At 41.6% G+C, this 26,096-nt stretch overlaps 1 long non-coding RNA gene across 3 annotated transcripts; it reads right to left on the bottom strand.

Annotated features, from left to right (window-relative positions):
* Window positions 1-1,600: 1,600 nt before the first annotated feature.
* On the bottom strand, window positions 1,601-26,089 carry LOC102550745 (uncharacterized). Of its 3 annotated transcripts, none has more exons than XR_005503477.2 (4): window positions 26,008-26,089; window positions 24,045-24,203; window positions 21,769-22,132; window positions 1,601-1,787 (listed from the first exon to the last, which is right to left on the bottom strand). It is a non-coding gene; the product is annotated as an uncharacterized LOC102550745 (long non-coding RNA). The 3 variants fall into 3 exon arrangements; XR_010066108.1 differs by lacking the exon at window positions 1,601-1,787 and adding an exon at window positions 20,361-21,183 and having other exon boundaries at window positions 24,045-24,214; XR_353161.5 differs by lacking the exon at window positions 1,601-1,787 and adding an exon at window positions 20,361-21,183.
* Between the last annotated feature and the right edge of the window lie 7 nt (window positions 26,090-26,096).

Below are 26,096 nucleotides of genomic sequence, written 5' to 3'. Positions count from 1 at the left end.
GAGCTTGACATGCTCCAGCACTCTCTTAAGACGTCTCCAGCTCAGAAAAGAAAGAAATGTTGGCATCTATTTGAAAGATAAAGGACCAGGAATAAGGTCCCTTCTGAAACATGACGACCTCAGACAAGCTTTGGCCTCTGTGCTTCAGTTTTCACTTCTGTAGAACCCTGAAGAAGGGTGTGTGTAAAGCCTGGAAGAGTTTGGGGCAGACTGGAGTGAAACTGTCTTCTGGACCCTTGCACACGTATCACCTCAGCTATGGTTGCCTGCACAAGACTTGCACAAGATTAAGCCAGTCAATATCCCAGCAAAAGAAGGGATGGGATCAAAATCACCACCCACAGCTGAGGAGCTATGGACATTCGATGGGTTCTGGGTGAGGAAATCTCATTTTTTTTTTAAAGTCGTGGTTCTCTAGGAGGTTGGCCATATTCCAGTGGCTTTCCCTAAACCCATGAGGATATGAGCAGCACCAGTAGACCTTTGTGGATTATACACAGAGGGAGGAATGCTGAAGAGATGGCTCAGCAGTTATGATTAAGAATGTCTGCTGCTCTTATATAAGTCCTGAGTCTAATTCCAAATTCTCATATCACGTGGCTCACAACCGCCTTAAGGTTCTAGGTCTAGGGGGTCAAATGTGCTCTTCTGGTTTCTGTGGACAGTCTCCTTTCATGTACAAGCATGGCACCCCCCACACCCATACACACATGCACACACTTATGTGCATGATTTACTGTATTAGCACTTTAGGTTGACTGAGTACTACATGATGAGCACATGTATGTACACACACTTAGAAATAAAATCTTTAAAATGAAAAAAGTGCATGAAGTTGGGGTGGATGAGGAGATGGGGTGGGTCTTGGAGGAATTAGATGGACTCAGGGTAACTATAACGAAAATGTATTATATATGCATGAAATTCTAAAAGAATTAATAAAAATATGATACGTTAGAAAAATGCAATCAGATTGTAAATCCATTGGGAGCTATCAAAAGAAAAAATAGTCAAACACAAGTATACGAGGGTGACTTTTAAAAGAAAAATTTACTACACACGATACGTAAGACCTAATGAATACTATCTCTTGGGTAGAGACAAACTGACGGAAGTAGTTACTCACTGTATCAGCACTTATGGTTTACTGGGTACTGCGTGATAAACCTCTGTAACCTGAAAACCCAAGTGCTCCAAATTTAAAAAATTTTGGGGGTTGGGGATTTAGCTTAGTGGTAGAGCACTTGCCTAGCAAGCACAAGGCCCTGGGTTTAGTCCTCAGCTCTGGAAAAAAATTTTTTTGAGTCCCAAGATGATGCCCAAACCAGAATACATGACATCGTTTCAAGAAAAAATTGTTTAACGTGTAATATGAAATTATATTTATGCTATGTTACAAAGCATGTGTGAGAACCCAACTCACTGAGTCTTTTCCCCACCTTTGTTGTTATATCCATTTTACAGATGGAATTGATGCTTATAGGACTCAAGTAACAACCGGTTTCATCTAGCTAATAAACAGAAGCATCTCAGATTTTAAATCTAAATGATGCATTTGTTATATTTTTGTTGTAGTCCATTTTCTCTCTTGTTCATTCTCTCCTTTACTCCTGTCTTCTCTCCCTTCTTGCCATTTCAATTCATCTCCAGTCTCTTAGTCTTTAATAGCACGACCTGAGAAGGTTACATATTGTTTCAAGGCAGCAAATAATTCCCTTTATTAGAGTAGATAATTGCAGGATCTTCTGTTTTCTGGATGTTTTTAATAAATGGCTCCATTCATTCCTCTGGAAAGTGTAAAATTGAGATGCAGAAAGATTGTTGCAGTCAATTAGCAGAAAGTTTATCTTCCCATACATTACCCACTTCTGCAGTCTATTACAGATATTTATCATTATTATCTGGAAGACTTCAAGAGCTACAGACCAAAGTTGACTATAATCACCGTAATTACAAGATTGTTAACCCATGCTCCCCAGGAACAAATTGAGATTTACATATACTGTAACTTAAATATATAAGAAAACACAGTAGGTTATGATCTTATCTTTATCAGAGGAGAACGGAACAACATAGTATAAAAGCCCTCCTCTTCCTGCGAAGACCACATTCTCCATTGCTGTCAAATGGGGGTGCTTGGCCTTGGTTTCTGTTTTGCCTGAGAGGAGTCCTATTTTGTCTCTGTTTCCTCCACATCCTGGCTTAGGTCCAGGCATTTCCTCTAGCACCGAAAGCTCTTGCTGCACTATCCTCTGGAGTTGGGCTAAAAGGCAGGGGCTGCTGAGCCACTAGGACAGACATCTGTGGTCATCAAGGACGCTCATGAAGAAAGGAAGGTCTGCAGCCACAATCTCGCCTGTGATGCTGGATTACCAGCTCCACAGAAGGTCTTGTGGGGTCTGTTATGCCAGTACTGGTCACCATGTTTTTTTTTTTTCTGCGATATTGGAGGTATTCGTCGAACTGAGGGAAAATAAATCCCCTACCCCACCATTTCCTGCTTCTCTCGTATGCCACTACTAACCCCTTAACTTGACTAACAGAGCTATCTATTTCTCTGGTTTATAAACCTTATCCTAGAGGTTTAGGAGGTTGAAGAGTTTAGTTTTAATCACTGAAAAAAAAAACAATCTATGACCATTGCGTTGTTTACTGAGCCTGGGATTTTCTTCTACCTCCAAAGAAACTGAATTCATTCGCTGTTTTGCCGTTTCTTGCTTTAGTGACATGATTGAAGTCACACAGGTCTGCGATAGCCTAGTTCAGTAATTTAGAATCTTAAGGAAGGGGACTGAATACCGAGCACTTCCATCCAGATTTCCTGCTTTCGCACTCTGTCCTCTGTGGCCCTCTTCACTGCCTGCCTTCCTTCACAGGGAAGCTCAAGAAAGCTTGTGCATTCCACAGGCATGTGCATGCAGGAAGAGCGCTCAACTCTCACGTGAACCTTCCCTGTCCTCCACCACGTTCACAGTCCGGGCTGGAGACCGCTCTATGCCAACGTGGGGCTTCGTTTGTAGCCCTTTCCAGACAGCATCCAGGTAAACAACCTTCTTGCTGCACGCTTCTCTTGCATTCCATTTGTGTCTACGTATGTTAGAGTGAGCTCCTTGGATAAAGTCATGACATGTTGCCTGGATTAGCTCACCCAAGTCTCTAATTTCAATTTCCTCCTGTGCTTTCTGCCCGGTACCGTGGATATCGAAGTACTACATCTTAAATTCTCCCCAGTCACGTGGCTGTGAAAATTAATCCTAACCAAAATTGTTCAGCAGAAACCAGAGAGGATTTCTTCTTTTTTAAAATTATTTATATTTATCATTTTTTAAAATGTGTGCGCGCGCGTGCGTGTGTGTGTGTGTGCGTGTCTGGGTGTGTAAAGGCTTCAAACTGATGTTAGGAGTCTTCCTTAATCCCTCTTCACTCTATATGTTGGTGTAGGGTAGACCAACTAAACCGCAATTGATGTAAAGCCTCCTAAGACGGAGGAAATTCTCAGTGCTCTAGGCTACTGAGATCTGAAGTCATTTGTGAGTCACCGTTAATGTGGCAATAATGGGCTAATATACCAGCTAGCAAGGACTTCCTTAAAGCAAGTTCATGCAATCTCTTCCTGTGACTGACTGAAACCAAAGGTACTCGTCAGTGAAGCTGGGCTTTTGATGCGTAAATGGAACTTGAGTAACTTTAGAAAGATTTAATTTCCTTCATCATCTTCAACTTCAGTACGTTCATCAGACTAGCAAAAATCAAAACTGGTACTCGATTATTAAGCACACATTATTTTCCATCTTCTACATTTCTATTAAATAATTCTAGTTCATTTCCAAGGTAAACAGGTGTCTCTGGCCAATTAAACTCTTTTAAGTAAAGCAGACAGAATTGTGAAATATAGAAATATGTAACTATATTTGAGGAAAACTGTAAATTACAGTATCTACTGTTGCTTACTTCTACTTTTTCTGTGGCATTAATAAAACATTTCTCAGTCAAACTATGATCTTCAGGCCAAATCTGGTCATCAGGTATTGTATGGCCTTTGAACTAACCATGTTTTTCTGCAGATGAATATGTATAATAAATTTAATGATAGAGAATTCAAACTCTGAACCCCCCTTTCAAATAATTTTTGCTTCTCTGAAAACAACTTCATTATTGTTATTAGTACATCTATAATTTAAAATGTACTCAATTATCACTTTTGCTATATTTTGAATTGGGCCAATAAAACTCCAGAAATCTATTTTCACTATACCTGGTCTTTGTTTTTACAAAATTTGTTTGTACAAATATCCCTAGCTCTAGTTTTTTGTCTTGGTTTACAAAGTTGCAAATAGACCTTTAAGCAGAAGATGCCCTCCTGCCCTAAGAATTGCCCGACTATTGTTCTATGGTCAACACTATGATGACCTCTCGGGAGGCTCACTGTCCAGGGAGCCGAGGTTGTCAGTGCTGCCTTCTGATGTCCATGCTGCCTTCTGTTGTCCACAAGGGACCATCTTTGTTTCCAAGAAATTTCCAAGAAGCATAATGCCAAACAATTTTCATAAACTTCTGTGTCCTTTTTCTCATCCCACACAATACCCCTTTGAAAAATAAACCCAATCAGGATCATGAGACACTCACTGGACTGGCACTGACACCGTGGACTAAGGAAGTTCATGGGTGCCCAGGTTAATACAGGGAAATCACTGCAGACAGCCAAGTCACTCATGATTCATTCTGCCGCAGTATAAATAGCTACAGGATCATTCGAGCTAATTTGCAAGTGATTTTACTCTTGCTTGTATTGCTCACCGTGTTAACATATAAACTCTAGGCAAGATCTTTTAAGGACACTTATTTTTTCTTTCTGATTACGATTTTTTTTTTTTGGTTTCAGTTACCAGTGATAATTGTGTTCTACTGTCATTTTTAAAACAGCTTATTTTCCCGTCTTCATATTCTGAACAGTGAAGCATGCTTTGTTTCCGACTTTCACCTTCCACACAAAATAATTTCACATGCGGATTAGTCTGTAATGGTAGCAATAATTGGTCATTATCAAGATGAAAATTGTTAAGCTTTTGGCTTTTTTGAAGAAAAGTTTAGTAGCTTGTCAGGGCCAGTGGGTTGTAGAGTTAGAAGGACACTTCATGTCGATCGTGTACATATGTGTTTTAAATATCATCAGGGCTATCTAACAGTAATATGAGATGTCTATCCTAATTTGGTACAGGATTATGCAATTGCTTCATGTGCATAATTTTAAGATTTTTTTCTTTAATGACTATCATGGAAAGTTGTATCTATTTTTCCCTACCAGGATCTTTAAAGGTCACTTGAGAGTTGCATCTCACACTTGTATAGCATCTGTTTAATTAGACTTATATGACAGCATTTCAGTCATTCAAGATGTGCCCAAAGCTGTGAAGTAGCCTGGGAACCCTGCCTGTGATGTTGAGAAGTCTGAAGACAGCCAGTTGGTAGACATCGCTCTTAAGCCTACCTCGATTACTCAAGAGCTTCCCAAGGTTCCCTGTTCCCACCCGGCAAGGCTGCATTCCTGCTCCCAGGGGATGAGTTGATTTAATTCCCCGTGATTGCATTTTCAGAGCATATTCCTCACTAATGCTGCCTATCCTCCCACTGACTTTCAGAGCAAGTACAATGTGCATATATTGTAATCAGAGTTTTCCTCTAAATGCTGGTCATGTTTCAAAGGCTTCCTAAGCAGCCTACTTTACTGGAAGATTATGCTTGTGACCAGCTGAGTAGGGAGCCTGACACATAAGGACGCCCGTAAATGGTAGCTTCTTTGTGACTTCATTGGATTTTGCTTATAACCTTTATGTGTTTTTATAGAAATTCTTTGGAATTCCCTTTCATAGTGAAATTCAAGTCTTACTATAAAGCTGAAGCTCTCTGGTATGAAAATGCTGAATTTTGTACAACATTTAACTGAGCAATCCATTGATATCACCCTAAGCATGAAAGACCATTGTTTTAATAAATTATTATAGGTCTTTTGTGGGAAGAGTCCTAGTTTATCCTTTCTATAGGAAAAGTAGGTTATTTTCTCAAAGCTACCTGATGAGAATACTAATTTTTTTTGTTCTAGACTCTTGTCTTATTGTACTGTGTGGATAAATATTTAATTTTAAGAGATTTTTCTGGTGTTCCTGAAGGTTGAAAAGAAAGGTCTAGAATGCTTTGTTTTTATGCTTTGTATAAAAATTTGTGACAATGTGTGTGTGTTTTACGCTTGTGTGTATGTGGTATGTGTGTTTGTGTACGTGTGTTTATGTGTGAGTATGTTTGTGTGTACACGTGTATGTGTGTGTGTGTGTGTCTGTGTGTGAGAGTGTATGTATTCTAGCCTGAAGTGGAAGCCAGGGACTGATTTATGTCCAGCATGTTTGAACAATGGATTTTTCATCTTTCATGTTTTGGAGTCAGAGTCTCTCATGGGAATGGCTCATCTGAAGGTGACACTTCTGCTGGAGTAGCTGGCCTGTGTTTTCTGGGATCATCATGCCTCTGTAACCCAGTTCTTAGATTACGCTATTGCTGTCACACAGAACCCAGGTTCTGGGGATTTCACCTCTGATCATGTTCGTACAGTAAGTTCTATACCCACTGAGCCTTTCCCCAACCCTTGAGCCTTTCAACACAATAGAAACTTTTCTTCAATATTTGCCTTCTATTGTAAAATTAGGAGTAGAATCTCAGAAACCCTGAATCTCAGTTTGTTTCTGGAAACATGCATTCATATGATCTTTTGTACCAGACAATAATTAAAATTTCTAAAATAAAATCGTAATTAATTAAATTAAACTACAGTTTTAAAGAAGTGTATTCAGATTAATAAAACTATTCAGTTAATGAATTACAAGTTGGGACAAAGACTTCCGATAGTGAAGAGTTTTATGGTATCATTATTCATTTTGTGGTTTCAAGTCTCTCAGCAGATCAAAAGCAAAGAATTTTTGTTAAATTAACCTACTTTGATAAATGCTTGCCTTTCCCACTTGCGTGACACATGGTAAAGCGTGGCTGAGATTGAGTGCAGGGAGCCTCTAGCAAGCGGTCTTCAGCAAGGACTCAACAGGATCAGTCTTGTCTAAGTTCACGGAAAGGCAATTCTTTACCAATCATGACAACTATTTATATGAAGAGAAGGACAAGATATGTGGGTGTGGGGATGGTGGTAGTGGGGAGGAGGCTACAGACATCTCCTGGGGAAACAACACTGGAAATTCTCTGAGATAAAGTTTCCATTCACCAAACAACAGTTGTATTTAGCAGAACAGATAGTTCTCCACTTATTTAATTTTTTTACTACTAGTTAACCCTGTATGAGTGCCTAAGGACACACTACTCTCACACTATGTATAACTTGCTCAAGAATGTTAACTTGCTCAAGTCTTGTAAATTGCCCCCGGGAAGCAGTTTTGGTCACTGAAGCTAACATTGGACATGGTTTAGACGTTTCATAAAATTTATTTAAAAATTGCTGAGTATCAGGCACACTGTGAGGTTAGCAATCTAGCTGTAAGTCCAAATCCTCGACCCCAAGGTGCTTACCAGCTTATTGATTGCGGAGATAGCCTGAGATACATTAAATGCTAGGAATGAGATACAGGGATTCCCAAGGTCACACCTGTGATTGGAAAAACAATGTTCTTCCCTTGCTGATGACAGAATCTAAGGGTCAGGTGCCTGGGGTTCCTAGTTTTCCTAGTTAGGATTCTGAGTATAGGATGAGGGCTTTGGTGGAAAGGAAGAAGTGACCGCAGTTAGCAGATGATACAATCTAGAATTGGTACAATGCTACTGATCCCATTGGAGAGGGAATTGGGTGTGGTGGGGTGTGGGCTCCTAAGGGTGCTGACTTATCCTTGTAGCTCATGTTAAGCAAGTGCCGCTGAGAGTGGGAAGAGCTATTTAAAGAGCCAGCTGATAATGTTTCTTAACCTTGAGTCTCCCACAGGAAGAGTGGGTGGGAGAGCAGTGGAAAACAGTGGCAGGCAAGGGGAAACAAAAGTTATTGCTTGGATAAGTAGGTGGGGCTAGGGATGGAGAGCAAGAAGAGACTAAAGGTGCTGATGTTTCAGATTTGCACAGGGGCCCTCCGACCCCTCTGAACATCCAAAGACTGGGAAGCCTCTTTGGGGTCTCTTTAAGGGGTCCATCAAATCAAGATGAAGTATAGCATCACATGGAATGGCAAGTGGCCTGGTCTATGTTTTACCAGAAATTCTGGAGAATCCTTTTGCAGCTTCTAGGTAATACTGTTGGAATTGGGGTACCTTCTTGGAGTTCTTAGTCATATTGATAAAAATTTAAGAATGAACTCAAATAGAAGCCCGAAGACAATTTTAAAAGAAATCTTCCAGAATGGGAGAGCTTTCGATCTCATCAGCTGCTTGGAAGAGGAGTCTGAAAGGAGGAGGAAAAGAGGCCATGTCATCTGCGTTAAGCTGTCCAAGGTCAGCCACATAGGGAGGAGGGGAGCTTTAAAGAAAGAGTGGAGAGCCCAAGGCATTAGTGAATGCATGCTTAGAAAAAAAAAGGAGAAAAGAAAAAGTTATACTGTTTTAGAAAAATTTATAGACGTTCACATACTTCAAAAGCAGCAGGTCTGCTCTCTCTAAGAGACTGAGGTAGGATCCCTGAGAAGTAAATACACACTATCTCACTTTTTAAAGGGTTATTATACTGTTTATCGCCACAGCATTGCTCACGGTGAGCCTGCCTTCCTAGGGGGTGGCCCTACATTCTGGGTGGTCCATTGGCCATGTGATTGACTAGTCCAACTGCAATGTTAAGTGTCCATCCAGGCCAGGGATTTTGTTCTTTTCACCAGAAAGACTTTGCTATACCTTCATGGGCTGTCACTGTTTCTTTTTCTTTTTTTAAATTTCTTTTTATTTGTTACTTTATCTACATTTCAAATGTTATTCCCTTCCCAGTTTCCCCTCCACAGACTGCATATTCCACCCCTCCCCCTGCTTCTGTGAGGGTGTTCCAGCACCGACCAACCCACTCCTGCCTCACTGCCCTAGCTTTTCCCTATGCTAGGGCATCAAGCCTTCACAGGATCAAGGGCTTCCCTCCCACTAATGCCAGATAAAGCCATCCTCTACTACATATGCAGCTAGAGCCATGGGTCTAGAATCTTCCATGTGGATTCTTTGGCCAGTGGGTTAGTCCCTGGGAGCTCTGGGGGATCTATTTGATTGATATTGTTGTTCTTCCTATGGTGTTCCTTCAGTTCCTTCAGTCCTTTCCCTAGTGCTTACATTGGGGTCCCCGTGCTCAGTCTTGGCTGTGAGCATCCACATCTGTATTTGCCTCTGGCAGAGCCTCTCAGGAGACAGCTATATCAGGCTCCTGTCAGCATGCACTTCTTAAGATCCGCAGTAGTGTCTGGGTTTGGTGACTGTATATGGGATGGATTCCCAGTTGGGGCAGTCCCTGGATGGCCTTTCCTTCAATCTTTGCTCTACCCTTCTTTGTCTGTGTATTTCTTTTAGCAGGAGCAATTCTGGGTTAAAACTTTTGAGAAGGATGGGTAGTCCCATCTCTCAACTGGGGGCTGTGCCTAACCTCTCATATGGTCTCTACAGGTTCTCTTGCACCTTTGTTGGACATTTCAGCTAATCTCATCCCTGTTGGGTCCTGGGGCCCTCTTGCTTTCCTAGTGTCTGGAACATTCTGTTGGCTACCCCCAGTTTCCCATCCCCCATTGCTACACACCTCTGTTCAATTTACTGATGCCCCGCACATTTCCTCTGTCTCCTCCCATACGTGATTCTGCACCTCTTTCCCCTCCCCCTCCTCTCTTCCTTTCAAGCCCCCCCGCATCCTCTACTTTCCTTGATTATTTTGTTTCCCCTTCTAAGTAGGACTGAACCATCCACTCTTTGGTCTTCCTTCTTCTTGAGCTTCATATGGTCTGTGAGTTACATAGTGGGTATGCCAAGCTTTTTCCTAATATCCACTTATCAATGAGTGCATACCATGTGTGTTCTTTTGTGACTGGGTTACCTCACTCAGGATGATATTTTCAAGTTCCCTCCATTTGCTAAGAATTTCATGAAGTCCTTGTTTTTAATAGCTGAGTAGTACTCCATTGTGTAAATGTACCACATTTTCTGTACCCATTCCTCTGTTGAGGGACATCTGGGTTGTTTCCAGCTTCTGGCTATTATAAATAAGGCTGCTATGAACACAATGGAGCAGTGTCCTTGTTGTATGTTCGAGCACTTTTGGGGGGGAGTATTTGCCCAGGAGTGGTATAGCTGGGTCCTTAGGCAGTACTATGTTCAATTTTCTGAGGAATTGCCAGACTGTTTTCCAGCCATTCTGACTAGTGTGAGGTGGAATCTCAGGGTCATTTTGAAAAAGACAGCATATTCAACAAATGAATGGTGCTGGCTTAAGTGCCGGTTTGCATGTAGAAGAATGCAAACTGACCCCTTCTTTTCTCCTTGTACAAAGCTCGGGCAAGTGGATCAAGCACTTTCACAAAAAACCAGATACACTGAATGTATTAGAAGAGAAATTGAGAAAGAGCCTCAAACACATTGGCACAGGGGAAATTTTCCTAAAAAGAACCCCAATGGCCCAGTCTCTAAGATCAATATAGACAAATGGGATCTCATAAAATTGAAAAGCTTCAGTAAGGCAAAGGACACTGTCATCAGGACAAAACAGCAACCTATAGATTGGGAAAAGAACTTTATCAATCCTACATACGATAGAAGGCTAATATCTAATATATAAATAGAATTCAAGAAGTCAGACTCCAGAGAACCAAATAGCCACTTTAAAAATGTGGTACAGAGATAAACAAAGTATTCTCAACTGAGGAATCTTGAATGGCCGAGAAGCACCTAAAGAAATGTTCAACATCCTTAGTATCAGGGAAATGGCTTCACTGTTTCAGTAGCATTTCTGGCTTCAAATTCTAGGCAGTCAGAGGGCAAGATCTTTCATGATAAAATTTGGGACAGGAGTAAGAGTTTTCTACTAGATGTGTCTAAACCTTGCTGATCTAGTAAAATTCAACTCTGAGAGTCCACCATGGTTTATGCCTCTCTCTTCTCTGCCTTTCTTTGAAAGCATTTTCAATATCATTTTAATGAGGTTCTATAAAGTTCCTACCCATTAAGAGGTTATTAAGGGATTTTCAGGGAGAGTATATAAAATAAGCATGCAGAAGAAGAGGAAACACTAAGTCTGGAAGGGAGAATGCTGAGTAAAACAGCCTAAAACAAAGACAGTGTGGAGTGATTGCCAGTCATGGATCAGTCATGTCCTGTGAATAGAGACTTCCTGCCAGGTGTCAGCTCAACAGGAAATGTAGCATCAGGGCAGATCTAGGTAGTCCTAAAGTCACCAGAGCTTTCCCCTACCCTTTCAGGTTTTGTGGCCTATTGAACTCTGATGCAAGCTTATTGACTAAGGTAGACTCTCTCAGGACTGCTCCATCTCTACTCCTTGAATTGTGGTTTGCACATTTTATCCTTTCTCCTTTGGGCCTTTGTGAGGGACAAAGTACTTGACAGGACACTGAGTTCTTAGCACTAATAGTAAATCTTTCAAGGGAAAAGGTGAAACCCTCCCCTTGTCTTTCCTCCCAGTCCCGGCAGCAAACCTTTTGTCTAGCTTCTTTGCCTGGCTACAGAGGAGCAGCTAGGGTTCCTGGACAATTGCTGAAGCACTGTGCATACTTAGCCAGTTGTCGCCTAATTTCTGATCACATTATTGACAATAGCAGCAGTCACAGTAACTCACTTCATACTTCACAGTCACGGAACAGCACTCTAAGCATTGGAACTAGAGTCTAAGCCCTAAGATGTAAGCGCCTTTGTGCTTTGTGCTTTGTGTGTCTTAGTGCTATGTCCACAAACCAGAATAACAGTAGTAGGTTCTCTGTTAAGGGACATGGCCCCTATTTTACGGATGAGAAAGTTGAGGCACTGGGTTGGGTGTGGTGTAAAATAATTTGCTGAAATTACAGAGCCAGAAAGTGGTAGAGCCTGGCTGGACTATTGTTTAGCAAAAATATGAAAGCAGTTTGCATAATAAAAGCAAAAAAAATACTACATGCAAGATGGGGTACCCTTGCATTACCCTGCTTTTTGATAATCAAGCATTGAATATTTTACCATGCTCTTGCCACATGCTGAGTTGACTTAACAGTTGTAGTTGTTGTTATTACTCTTCTTTTAATATAACTTAAATTTTCTACGCTAACATTTTATGAATTGTGAGCTATATATTTTTGGGGGGACCTTAAGAATACAGCTTATTTTGCTAATCCAGACGGCACCTTACGAGACTGCCAAAATACATAAAAACTATAATAATATCAACATCTCATTTTAAAGGGGAAAAATACCCTTCCATTTTGAAAGCTCAACCATTCAAATTCTGGAAGCTTAAATCTGTAGGTCTTTAGGAACTTTACATATTGGTCATCAGAGAAGCAGAGTTTCTTAAAGGAGAATGAGAATTCCCTTTCTTTTTCTATGCTCAGAAGGTTCCAGAGCGCATATACCAGCAGGTGTTATCAGTAGCAATTAAACTGTGAAGCAATTAAATGGTCCTTCTGCATAGCTGCAGAAGAGTTCAGTACAATCCCATACTAGGGGAAGAGCACCTGCTGATTCAGTTCTGGCACCGAAAGCAACAACAAGTCATTCACTGCTATTTGTAACCGCATGAAAGTATTCGTCAAACCACTCCAATAATCATGAAGAGATCCAAGAGCAATCTGTGGTCCATAGCTCGAGATACAGAGACAGGAGATGGTGTTACTGTGCTCTCAAGGAATTTATAATCCAAAAGAAGAAAGCAAAAATGTAGGGAAACAAAAGCTTAGGTGCTGTGGTTGCAGCATGAGTAGCTGGAGAGAGGAGAGGGAGAAGGAGAGGGAGAAGGAGAGGGAGAGGGAGAGGGAGAGGGAGAGAGAGAGAGAGATAGAGACAGACAGAGAGAGACAGAGACAGACAGAGAGAGAGACAGAGACAGACAGAGAGAGAGAGACAGAGAGAGAGAGGGAGGGAGAGGGAGAGAGAGGGAGGGAGAGAGAGGGAGAGGGAGGGAGAGGGGGAGGGAGAGAGAGGGAGGGAGAGGCGGAGGGAGAGAGAGGGAGAGAGAGAGAGAGAGAGAGAGAGAGAGAGAGAGAGAGAGAGAAAGAGAGGGGGGGTGGGGATCGATTATAGAACATGCATGAGGGTTTCTTGGCAGAGTAGTCACCTAAACTGAGTTTTGCAAGATTCATCTCGGTGTTTTCAAGATGGGACACTTAGTAAAATGTACAACGTCAAAGAATGGAAGGCGATACCAGGGATGGCACGTTCTTCGGTGTCCCTTACCCTGCTCCGTTTCTCTACTGCTTGCCTGTCTTGCCTTGTCAAATTCAGATGGCCAGACCTGAGCTTATCTCTTTGGAATTGCAGGAAGCACGGAAGCATCCAACGTCTCTGAAATCGTGTGTCTCTGAAGCCTACTTACTTTAGGGAGAGTTGTACAAGATGGGTGGAAAACACAAAAGACAAAACACAAAAGTTTAGGAGATGCAATTCCTTCGATGTATTTGGTCAGGAAAATAAAGGGTTGAAGATTTTACCAGGCTAAAAAGATTCCTTGTGTGAGAGAGTAGTGTCTGTTTTGTTCTCCCTGTATTTTTCTCCCTCTGCTTCCTCACTTCCCGAGGGTGGCCAGAAATGTACATTTCTTTCCCAGAGGGTGTTTTAGATTGTTATGTCTGAAGCACTGTTGCCAGAAGAGCCCGATTTTATTTGGAAGGCAACTTGGCTTGTTAAGGGAATAGGAGAGAGGCAGGAGAGTCTCTAGCCTGAGAAGGAATGAGAGTGTGTCAGTTGATTGCGGATACATACGCCATTCCCTTCTGATGTGTCAGGGTACTGGCATGGGCGAAGCTGGGAATGGGGCAATATGCCCACACATGGCTGGACACACAGACGCTTCTAGGTCCAACCTCAGTGGATTGCTATGCTTAGGAAGAGCGAGTTGTGCCTCCACCTCCAAAGGATTGTATTTAAGACTTTGGGGGTTCTCAGAACCCTGGAGTTGTGGAGATGAGAGCAAAGTCTATAATAATTGAGAATAAGACTTTCTATTCAGAGTTGTATTTAAATTAGTGGTTGAAAAATATTAGATATTACTTCAACACTCAATTTAGTATATTAAAATTCATAGCCATCTGCATTGTGGAATGATTTCTCTGGTGTGTTAAAGAACAGATCCAAGGGCATATCTGAGCTAGAAGCAAGAAATGAAGAGGCCTATACCCAAAAGCAAGCTAAGGACTACAAGGCTCTAAACGTAGACTGAGACCTGGAGCTATGGGGAAGTTGATGGATCTGGAAGATGCTCAGGAGATAGAGGTGAAATGGGAAGATGTGTTAGGGCCTAGTTAGGAGACAGGAGCCATGCAGGTGTTTGTACAGGGGAACAATATAAAGAATTATAAACTGGTAACTCTGGGTTAACAGCTGACTGGCAGAACTCTTGGTCCTAAGAGTAGGACAAAGCACTCAAGGAAGAGACACAGTTTGAAGGGCTCCCATTTTCCAGGGCTGAGCTAAAAGCTCAATGGAGATCTTGCTTCTGTAGTTTCCTGAGTTTGCTGTGGTGCCATAGCCTGAGGCTGGCTACCTGAAAACAACCTACAAGACGATATTGTAACAGAACTAGCCTGTATGAGTTGGTGGAATTTATTGAGAGAGAATCTAGAAGAATGTAGAACTTGCTGGAGGTCACTTTACAGTAAGCCTGCTCACTGGGAAGCTAGTTGTGACAACAGTGGAACTCACTAAAAAGCTGCTCATGGGGACACTTTCTCATACTCATACTCAGTGTCTTTCAAGATGATCACCATTTCATGACCTTCATGATAGCCAGTCAGCAGGAAGGCAAGAAGAGAGAAGACCAGCGGTGGGAAGAGAAGCCTGTGCCTTCGCCACAATGCTTGCACTTTCCTCCACTGACACAGCCTCACTCTGGGCTGGCTGGTTGCCAGAAGAAGAATGTTACTAGTGCTCACCTGCAGGATCATAATTAGGACAGAGAAAGGTGGACCTGGAGATTGGCGACTACAGGTGGATAATTGGTTAGGAGGACTTCTGCAACAAGAGCTGTAATATGAATGTTTATGCCTTCCGAAACGCATTGGTTGGAACCCTAACCTCATAGGCATGGTGTTGAGCAGCTTGTGAGGGCCAAAGTTCTCACCACCAGGATTATTTTCCTTATAAAAGGTCCTAGAGAGTTCTTCTCCCATTGTCAACCACATAACACAAGAAGAAGACACTGTTAAACATAGCAGATTATTAGTCCACCAGGCAATTTTTTTCTGCACAGTGACTGTGGACTTCCTAGCCTCTAGAACAGCAAGAAATGAATTTCTTTTGTAGCTTGGAGACTACTCATTTTATGGTGTATATCAGAGACAAATAGACTAAGACAGTGGCTTGCAGGGTAGATTTTTCTTTAATTGTTTTTATGTTGTTTTTTTTAACAAAACAAACATCAAATTGGGAAGAAGAATTATATTCAGAATTAAAAAGGGTCATGATTATACTAAAGCACAGACTACCAATACTTTAGAGAGGGGTAAGAGAGCCCTCTGAAAGAAATCAAGAGATAGAAGGCTGCAGAGGTATACTTAAGATAGAACAGTATTATAGAGGCCAAGAAAAGAGAGACTTGCATAAGGGAAAGAGCAATAAAGGGTAGATATACTACATAGAGGCCAAGGGAAAACATTATGAATGAACCTATAGTATGTTGAAACTGAGAGAGTTTGTGTAGAACCCATCAAATATTAACTACAAGAGTGTCCAAGCTGGATACAGGACTAAATGGGATTGAAAGATGTTAATTCATCACTTTAGGTGTAGAAAATGCTATGATTATTTTGGAACTAACTTTGAAATGGGTAAAGCACATATGAGGGTTAATCTTGATGTAATGCTTGGTAGGGCTTAAGTCACTGAGGAGATAAACCTCTGGGTGTGTCTATCAATAAGAGTGTTTATATAGGTTTAAGTGAGGTGAGAAGATCCACCCTGAATGTGGGTGGTGCCAACCTGTGGGCTACGGTCCTGGACTAAATAAAAAGCAGAAATCCAGTAGAACATCAGCATCCATGTCTCTCCACAATGGGTAGAGTGAGAATAGCTGCTTCATGCTCCTGCATCTACTGCGAGGGCTGCCTTCATTGCCACACATTCCCTGCCATGATGAACTACACCATCAAACTGTGAGCCAAAAACCAACCCTGCCATCTGTAAGTTGCTCGCTGGCATGGAATTTTGACATAGCAGCAAATTAACCAAGGCATTAGTGCTAGCTGTTTGTTTGTCTGGCTTATTTGAGCATGACACGAGTGAGGTCAAGGTCAGAGGTACAATAAATACCTCAGGGGGCCGGTTCACTGAGCTCTTTTCCTGCTCTCAATCTTAGACTCTCAGCCAAATTCTTCTGTATTCACTGAGTCCCAAGGGAATTAATAGAAAAATGGGGTGATGGAAGGGGCAAGTCAGTGCCAAGGTATCAATACTGCAAGACAAACTACTACTTCTGACGCATTCCTTATGAACTGCTCATATTATGGTATGTTCTACTTGAAATGTTTTTATGCTGGAAACCACACTAGCCTGGCTACTTTAAGTATGAGAAGAGTCAATAAAACTCTGACTAAACTCTGATCATCAGATTTGGCAGCAAGAGCATCCACCCACTGTAGTTTAGTACTCCCTCCACTTCCTCCTCCTCCTCCTGCTCCTCCTCCTCCTTCTCCTCTTCCTCTTCCTCCTCCTCCTCTGCCTCCTCCTCTTTTTCTTCTTCTTCTTCCCCTTCCCCTTTCCCTTTCTCTCTCTTCTTCTTCTCTAACATGATAACTTATTTTAATCAAAAGTAATTTGTAGATAGAATGACATGTGAGCAGACAACAGAATAATGTGAGCAAAGATCTGGGTCTGCTGATTTTGCAAGGTTTCCTAGCTAGCCCAGGTGGTAGAGCGTGGGACTATTTCTATTTTAAAAAATGGGTCAGAGAAACCCAAAGTCTCCCCTGCCCCAGGGATGGTTCTGAGGATCTTGTTAAGTGATACATGTGATGACTTCATGTACTGGTGATCTTTTTACTATTAAAAAAAATCTCTGAATTTATTCTTCTAAATTTTGACATAAGTAGATAAATTATTGTTTAAAAAAGGTATTAAAAATCAGTATTTTTATATTAGCAAGCTTTAAATGCTTTAAATTGTTTAGTAATTTTTCCAAAACAAATTTCACTTCAGCTAGTTCAAGCTCTTGATGTGAACAGTTCTTACTTTAGAAAGAAGCAGGAGTGAGGTTCAGCAGCTTACCAGCAAGGCTGCAACCCGAGGCTAAGCTCAGGAAAGAACAAAACTGACTGATTCCCAAAAGTTGACCTCTAACCATCACTTGAACACTGTGACATAAACAGGTGCCTACACATCCACACATGCAGGCACACGTTCATACATGCAGGTACATATTTACACATGCAGACACACATTAACACATGCAGGCATATATCCACTGATGCAGGCACACATGCACACATGCAGGCACACATGCACACATGCAGGCACACATGCACACATGCAGGCACACATGCACACATGCAGGCACACATGCACACATGCAGGCACATGTTCACACATGCAGACACATGTTCACACATGCAGGCACACATCCATACATGCAGACACACATCCATACATGCAGACACACATTCACATATTCAGACAGATATTCACACCTGCAGGCACACATCCATACATGCAGACAGACATTCCTACATGCTGACACATTCACACCTGAAGGCATACATTCACACATGCAGACACATGTTCACACATGCAGGCACACATCCATACATGCAGACACACATTCACATATTCAGACAGATATTCACACCTGCAGACACACATCCACACATGCAGGCAGACATTCCTACATGCTGACACACTCACACATGCAGACACACATCCACACATGCAGGCAGACATTCCTACATGCTGACACACTCACACATGCAGACACACATCCACACATGCAGGCACACACCTCTAGGCTGTGGATCCTGAACTGTTTAAGAGTGAGAGAGCAAGCAGGCCTGCATTCATTGCTCATCTTTCCTGATAACCTTGTGACAGGTTCATCTCCCACAAGCTCATGTCACTGTCACTTCACTGCTATGACGAACTGTCACCTGATTATGAGCTAAAATAAACACTTTCTCTCCTAAGTCAGGATATTTTATCACAACATCAGGAAGGGAAACCAAGATACCAAAGATCTAAAGAACCTTTCTGCTGGGGTCCTCCAAACTCTTCATACCACCAATATCTCCTCCCTCAACACACAAGCTGGCATCCTGGAAAATTAGATTAGTGCGAATGCCAAAGAAAAGTATATTGACTACTGTAAGATACAATGCTTGCCAAATAGGATATTTGGAAAGGTTCATAGTGAAGATTCTCAGCCATGTGCATTGCTGAGTCTCTCTCTCTCTCTCTCTCTCTCTCTCTCTCTCTCTCTCTCTCTCTGTATGTGCATTATGTGCATGTGTATGTGTGTGTGCATGTGTGTGAGTCTGTGCCTGTCTCTCTGTCTGTGTCTCTATCTCTTTGTCTGTGTCTCTATCTCTCTGTCTCTCTATGTCTCTGTCTCTGTGTCTGTGTCTCTGTGTCTGTGTCTCTTTGTCTCTCTCTCTGTGTCTCTCTCTCTGTCTCTCTGTCTCTCTGTCTCTCTGTCTCTCTCTCTCTCTCTCTCTCTCTCTCTCTCTCTCTCTGTATACAATATGCTTCCATTCTTCATCCAGAATTCCACCGAACTGAGCTTCTCTTGACTCTGAGTGGTGCCTATTAATCTCTGTTACTTACATTCTCATTTTTCTGACTGATGTTTCTCTGTATAAGAACATTTAGTAGAAGAAAGAATGAAAATGTAGGCAGTGGGGGAGTGATGGGCAAATGCATAAAATAGATGGGAGAATAAGGAAAAACACAGAGCGAATCATTAAGATGAAGAATTTATGTAGCACAATTTGTCATGAATTGTACTGACCAATAAAGAAAATGAAAAGTTTGTGGATTAATATCGTAAACCCATACCCTGAATTAGAAGCTGGCAGATCGATGCTGAGAGCCGGCGAATACACTCGGTAATTAGTAGGAAGAATAAAGAAGTGAGCTAGTTAATCAGCTCTAGAATGTACTTTGGTTCAATCTTGCATTCTGACCAAACAGTTTCAAACTAGTTGTCATTTACTTCTAAATTGCTGGTATAGGGAGTTTGCTGTAAATAGAAGTACTAATTGTGCAGCTTGGAGCCAAGCACACACTCTGCATGTGATGTATATTCGTCTCTTGCTGTACAGTTCTGCCAACCAACCTGCTCCTGCTGTTCCCATTCCTTCCTTTCTTGGACACAGCATACCATTTACTGAGCTTTCAGTGTGTGTGTGTGTGTGTGTGTGTGTGTGTGTGTGTGTGTGTGTGTGTGTATGTGTGTGTACTGTGTGAATAGAGTCTTATAAATGAATAATAGCATGAGCGCGCCTAACTCCCTTTCATTTGTTCCTGGGCCTTCAAATCTCATTTCCTCAAACAGGGAAGCTGACTCTGCGAGCCTAATGAGCCACTTAAGTCCTATTTCATTATTTTATATATAGGCTTTGTTTCTCTTCAGTTTCATGATTTCCCATAAAAAGTATAAATGGATTAGTCATCACACTGCTCTGTGGTTCCACCTCTCCCGAGCTGCTCCTCATCTCTGAGTCACTGAGCTATAACCAAGAGAAGCCTTTATGTTAATTTGATGGAATTGATGATAATCTGGGCCTGGCGAGTGAGGTCTCAGGTTGGGGTAGGACCGAAAGCTCTGCAGAAACTGAAAGGGCAGCATTGTCACCTAATGCATGGGTGTTTCCTGGAAACCTCTGGAATGTGAGTTGAGGCACAGAAGGAATTGGGAGGACATGATATACACACACACACACACACACACACACACACAGAAACACAGACACAGACACAGACACAGACACAGACACAGACACAGACACACACACACACACACACCCCAAATACTAGTTTGTAAGAAGCGATGTAGCATTCTCTTTCCTGTAACTCCAGCTTACTAAGGGTAGTTGTATAACATGAATTAATTGCAGCCTGTGAAGGATGAGCTAGTGGACAGGTGCAGGTAACACCTATGTCTGGATGAAGGTGAGGGAGAGCACCTCTGTCCTATTCTTCCACCAAGGCAACAGCCAAACCGACGAAATCGATGGTGCATTCATTGCTTTTAATCCCAAATGCTTTTATTTTATTGCAATATGCAGCATTCATCACCTAGACAGTCAGCTTCTCAGGAGAGCCGTCTTGAAAGTCAGACCAAGCTTACAAGTCTCAGCTCTCCGCCATTAGACCCGAGTGTTGTATGGGATCTGAGACACAAGGAAACATGACCCCTCCGAGGTCTCTCATCTTTTTGAAAAAAATTGTCTTATGTGCTTGGATGTTTTGCCTGGATGCATCTGTCTGTGCGTGCCTGGGGCCCATAGAGGCCAGAAGAAGGTGTTAGATTCCCTGGAACCGGAGTTACAGACGGTCACAAACTATTACTTGAGTTCTAGGATCAAAGCCTGGATCCTCTGGAAGAATAGCAATCGCTCTTAGATACTGAGCCGTCTTTCTGCATCAAGCTATTTTCTTTCCCGTTATCCATGCATTCTCCTTCATACAAATTAGCTACAGAATTAACATTGCTGTGTTCATAAACTCGAGTCTCTGACATTACCTTCACCATCTAGATTGCTTTTTCCCCCTTAGTTAACTCAGATTCACAGAGAAAGTCCTAACAAAGGATGCTGTGTAAGCACAAAGGGTTGCAAGACGCCATATTGCTGCTGTGTCCTCTGTTACTGTTGGTGATGGGCTTCTTGCTCACGAGTAAGGAGTGCGCCATCAGTGAAGGATTCAGCTACTGCCAGTTGCTCATCAAACCTAGATGATGTGATCATCTCTCCCACATGTTCAGGAGAAAGCAATGTGGCCTTATATACAATTTTCTTTTCTGATTGGGACGGCTTAGGTAATGCTATTTTTACGTTCTATCTCCATTCTATTAAAAGAAAGACAATAAGGAGTGTGGTAAGATCAGAAGAACTGAAAACCTCACTCCATTACTCAAGCTTGTATATACTCTGGGTGTGACTCATGACTGGGCACAGGAGGGACAGAGAGCATCTCACTGGACACGTGACCAATTATTAACAGCTCTCTAGTTAGGTTTTCTATTGACTTAAGGTGCTTAAAAATGTCAAAGTTGCAAGATAGAAGTACTGTTTTTCTTTTCTTTTTTAAAGGATGATTAGGGGCGTTTTGTAACTCTGAAATTAAACATTAATTCCAAAAGATATTCATTTCCCCCTAGCCACACAAAGGCACTTTTGTGACCAATGTGTGCAGTTTCAGCAGGATCACGTCATCCCTAGAGAAATGCCTTCAGAGGAGTGTCTGTCTCGGGCACCTCTCACTTAGTAGCATTATTTTTACATAGATGCTCTTACATTTATATTATGCATTAATTAACAGCTCATACTTTAAGAAGAGAATAGTTAATTTTTATACCTTTTTACTTTCCTTCAAAGATTATAAATATTTTAAATCACCTACTGAATTTAATAATGCAATTTAATATCCTTACCTGAGTATAGTTCCTCCATTTCTGTCCATTAGCTTTGTAATGTGTGATATATCTTTTGATCGATACAATGTACTTATATGTACAAATGGGAAAGAGTTTTTCTCCTTGTTCGGTTAACACTTATGGGGACGACACACCCCTTCTCTGCTCATTTAAATATTCTCTTTTGGTTCCTTCTTTTTTCTTCCCTTTTGAAATCCTTTTACCCATATCCAGGAAAGACATAGGCACTAGAATCACAGCAACAACTAGGCATAGAGTCTCATGAAATCCTTTTCCCGTGGTGGAATGACATTGCCAAGAACTTGTAAGATTAGTAATCTAGTAATATCAGAATAAGACCAACAACACGATGTATGAATCCCTAAATAAACAAAAAAAAAAATAAGGAAGGAAGAAAACACAAAGAAATCTGATAATATCAGCTTCCAAAATTGATTGTGAAATCTTTACCCCTCCATGGTAAATCACATCACAAAGAGACGATTAAATACCAGATTAAATTAAACTGTTGTGAATTTAGGAAGAACCAAGGGAGGCTGAGTATTCCTGTCTCGTGGTCAATGCATTTCCTTTTTGAGATAGATTTTAGGGAAGCCAAGCTGTGAGGGTAGCAGATTGCATAGTGAGCACCAGGCAGGAAAACATGGAAAATGAGGAACAGATTATGCAGTGATCTTCCCAGGCAGCGAGGGCGAGTCCTCCTCCACTTGGTGAGGGCGAGTCCTCCTCCACTTGGTGAGGGCGAGTCCTCCTCCACTTGGTGAGGGCGAGTCCTCCTCCACTTGGTGAGGGCGAGTCCTCCTGTTCCTTTCCCTCTTGGGTTGCATTGGAGCTCGGCTGTGTACTGCCACTATTAACCTCTTTGAGACGTTTATCTCTTTCCACTGCCTGATTCCCATCATGCCAACCACTTGGATCCCTTCACACCTTGTGCCCACCCTCATTGTTCCTTGTGAATGGTTTTTCTGCAGGAAATAATTATATCAGAACAGATATGGAAATCCTTCTAGCCTCTGCGTTCTGAGCGGCAGATTGCATGAAAGTTAATTAGTTTAATTTATGGAAGTCTGTTTTGCATTCTTAAGCTTGTGGTTTCAAAGGAAATAATACTTGCTATATGACAACCCTCTTCTTTCTTTGGGCCATCCTGCACGTGGCATTATTGAAGGACCTTCAGAGATAACATTTTAGGGGTAGATAGCTGCCTCACGTGGCTGCAAGCTCTTATACAAGTATTCACAGCAATTGGGTTTGGGGTGTTCCATCAATAAAATAGAGAATAAGATTTTCGAGTGAATGGGTAGCATGGCTTATTGCCGAGGTCTCACTTGTCACCCTCTTTGTTCTCTGTTGTCATTTGTTCTCTTAGAAACCATAGCTGATATCTTACTAGCAGTTTTTAAACAAAAAACAATGTTTTTGTGGTATTTGAGTGTGTGTGTGTGTGTGTGTGTGTGTGTGTGTGTGTGTGTGTATGTGTGTGTTCTTGTGCTTGCTTGTGTGTACAACTATTTGAAGGCCCTGTGCTCTGCCTTACTTTCTTGGACCTGGGGCTCCGTTGGAAGTCATCAGGTCCCTGTGATTCTCTGCTGAAAAAGCCACACTGTTGGGGTTACAGGGATGTATGGTCCCAGGTGGCTTTTCTGTGGATGCCGAGGATTTGGATTCCGGTTCTCAAGTTTACCCAGCATGTGCTCTTTCCCTCTAAGTCATCATCTCAGCCCCTCTCGGAATGTTCCTCTCAGAATCTTCTCACACTCCAAAGTTTCTTCTCCGGAATGGGACAGTGTTAGACAGTGAGTGGGTTAAAGACTGCAACTAGGGCTCACAGCGGTTGGTTACTTAAGTTGCTAATTGGTTCCTACTCTATGTGCACAGGGCTCACTTTTAGCGGCAATGGAACATGGATGAGGACAGCAGGTATTCAAGGAAGCTGGAGGTTCTGAGGCAGGGGTTTTCATTAGTGTTCAGGTGGAGAGTCTTCAGTCTCAGATCTCATGTGAATGAGTACGTGTGCATGCGTGTGTGTGTGTGTGTGTGCGTGTGTGTGTGTTTGATATGTATGTATGTATGTATTTGTTTGTGTATGTGTGTGCTCATACACAAATCACAAATGTGCTCATACACATATGTGTGCAAACCAGAGGTTAATGCTGAGTGTGCACTTGAATTGTTGTGCCCTTACTACTTGAAGTAGGATCTCTCATTGAACCAGGAGCTCATAGATTTGGCTAGGCTGACTTGTCAGCAAGCAGATAGCCTCTCAACTTCACCTGCACTTTATTTACAGATGCAGCTGCTGGATCTGGATTCCTGCAGGTGCTGCAAATCTATACACAGGTCCCCATGTCTTCATAGCAGACTCTCGATGGAGCTGTCTTTCCCACTCCTGTCTTAATGATCCAGATTTTAAGTTTTCTATTTAGAGGGACCTGTGGGAAAACTTCAGATGAATTTATATAGTCACAAATTCTTGAATTTCATTTGAATACAATAATATTGTGTCTTGAATGAATTTGTACTTACTTGGCTATTGATAATTTAGATGTCATAAAATTATTAACAAGTAGAACTGTAAATTTTTACAATGGAAGCTATATTCACATCAGTAAAAATGAAGTATAAAATGAAGACATAATTTTAAAAGCACATGCATTAGGCTATTTTTAGCTGAAATAACATTTGTATTTATGAAATTGTTTTTTAATGACTCAAATTATTATCTATTTGATACATAGAAATCTTTCTACTTAATTTTTCAATTTTAAAGCTATCACAAGTAGATTGAGCATTAAAAAAAATTTTTTTTGGCATATGGCAATATCACAGTGAAAATGCATAAATCCAGGGACTCTGGGAACCCACATTAGTCCATGGCTTGAACTTTTTCAAATTCTTAAGAATTTCAGTTCAAGGCTGGACAGAATGGTGTGTGTTGCGCCACTCGGACATCTCTCACCCTAACTCAGGCTTGAAATCAAATGCAGTGAAATGACACGAGGGCAGGCAAAGAAAGAGGCTTCCAAAAAACCACCTGAGGCTCTGATGACCGTCGCTAAGTTCCCATAAACTGGCGGTGTTTAATCTCTATCAGTTGGATGCTTAAAATTAAGGTTCATAGATTGCCCACTTGTTCTCAGAAAGCCGTGTAAGTTGTGCTGAGGTGTTCGGAGTGTATCTATCTGACAGTGTTTCCAAAGGTCTTTGTTTCGGTTTATTGGAAACTTTCTGAATGGTTTCTCCACATCAAGTGTTTCATTTAGGCAAGAAACCGCAACCGCCCAGCTCTCACTATGCTCTTGGAAGAATAAACGTTATCGAAGCCTCTGGCAGGTCCTTTTGCACAGACATCACCTCTTCCCATTCCATTTCGCAGACCAGCCAGAAGTGAAGCTACTTCAGCTAATGAAATTTACTTTGATCAGAGGAGGCCAATCACCCTTCAAAGCACTGCTGTGTTCGGAAATGCAGGCAAGTGTCTAGTAAATGGAGGGCAGCGCAGCAACAAGGGATCAAAATAGGGGCTGACGCTTCATTAGGTCACATTAATACCTGACAGAGGCTGACTGCAAGTCAGCGGGGAAGCCCTGTTACATGTGGGCGATGTAGGGGAGGTGGACTTTCCCCTTCCCTATCCACTTTCCTCCAAGTCTTTGAAAGAATCCTCTCTTCCTTCTCCTTCCCATTTCCTTCATCCATCCCTTCCTTAGTTTTACCAAAGAATTTACTCAGAAACAGTGACTTCAAGCTAATATTTTTTTGTCATTCATTGGTCATATTTCAGGGGTTTATAGGAAAACAGTAAATAGGACATTTAACAGAACTATAACCCAAAAATATGTATATATATGTATACACACATATACATTTACACATACACATATATGTGTATGTTAAATATTTATGTAGATATGCAGTTTTGACTGAAGGGTTTTCAAATAAACTTTGCATAAAGGTGTACCTTGTGGGAAAAATTTTTAAATATGGCTCATATAATAAATCATGCATCTTCTCACTCCTGTATAGGGAAATTACAACATGCTGATTTAATTACACATCTTGCCTCTGAGCTTGATTTAGTCAATTAATTAGCCATTGCTTAATTAAATAGAGTTTTTCACTCCTTCCCTCTGTCATATAATTCTCCAGTTCTCTGACATTAACAGGGCGTTCACCAATAAGGCTTTGACTTTTTAAGATTAGCACAGACGTTGAGAGTCAATTCCACAAAACTACCTTAACGTCAGGCAGTAGCTGCGAATGGGGTCCCCAGGCTACTCTGATGCTTCTGCCTGGCTGACTGCACATTTGGCTGCCCTCACAGT

Source organism: Rattus norvegicus, chromosome 4 (genome assembly GCF_036323735.1).
Source record: "Rattus norvegicus strain BN/NHsdMcwi chromosome 4, GRCr8, whole genome shotgun sequence".
NCBI lineage: Eukaryota > Metazoa > Chordata > Mammalia > Rodentia > Muridae > Rattus > Rattus norvegicus.
The sequence above is the reverse complement of the archived record's forward strand: the minus strand, read 5'-3'. Positions and strand labels throughout refer to the sequence as shown.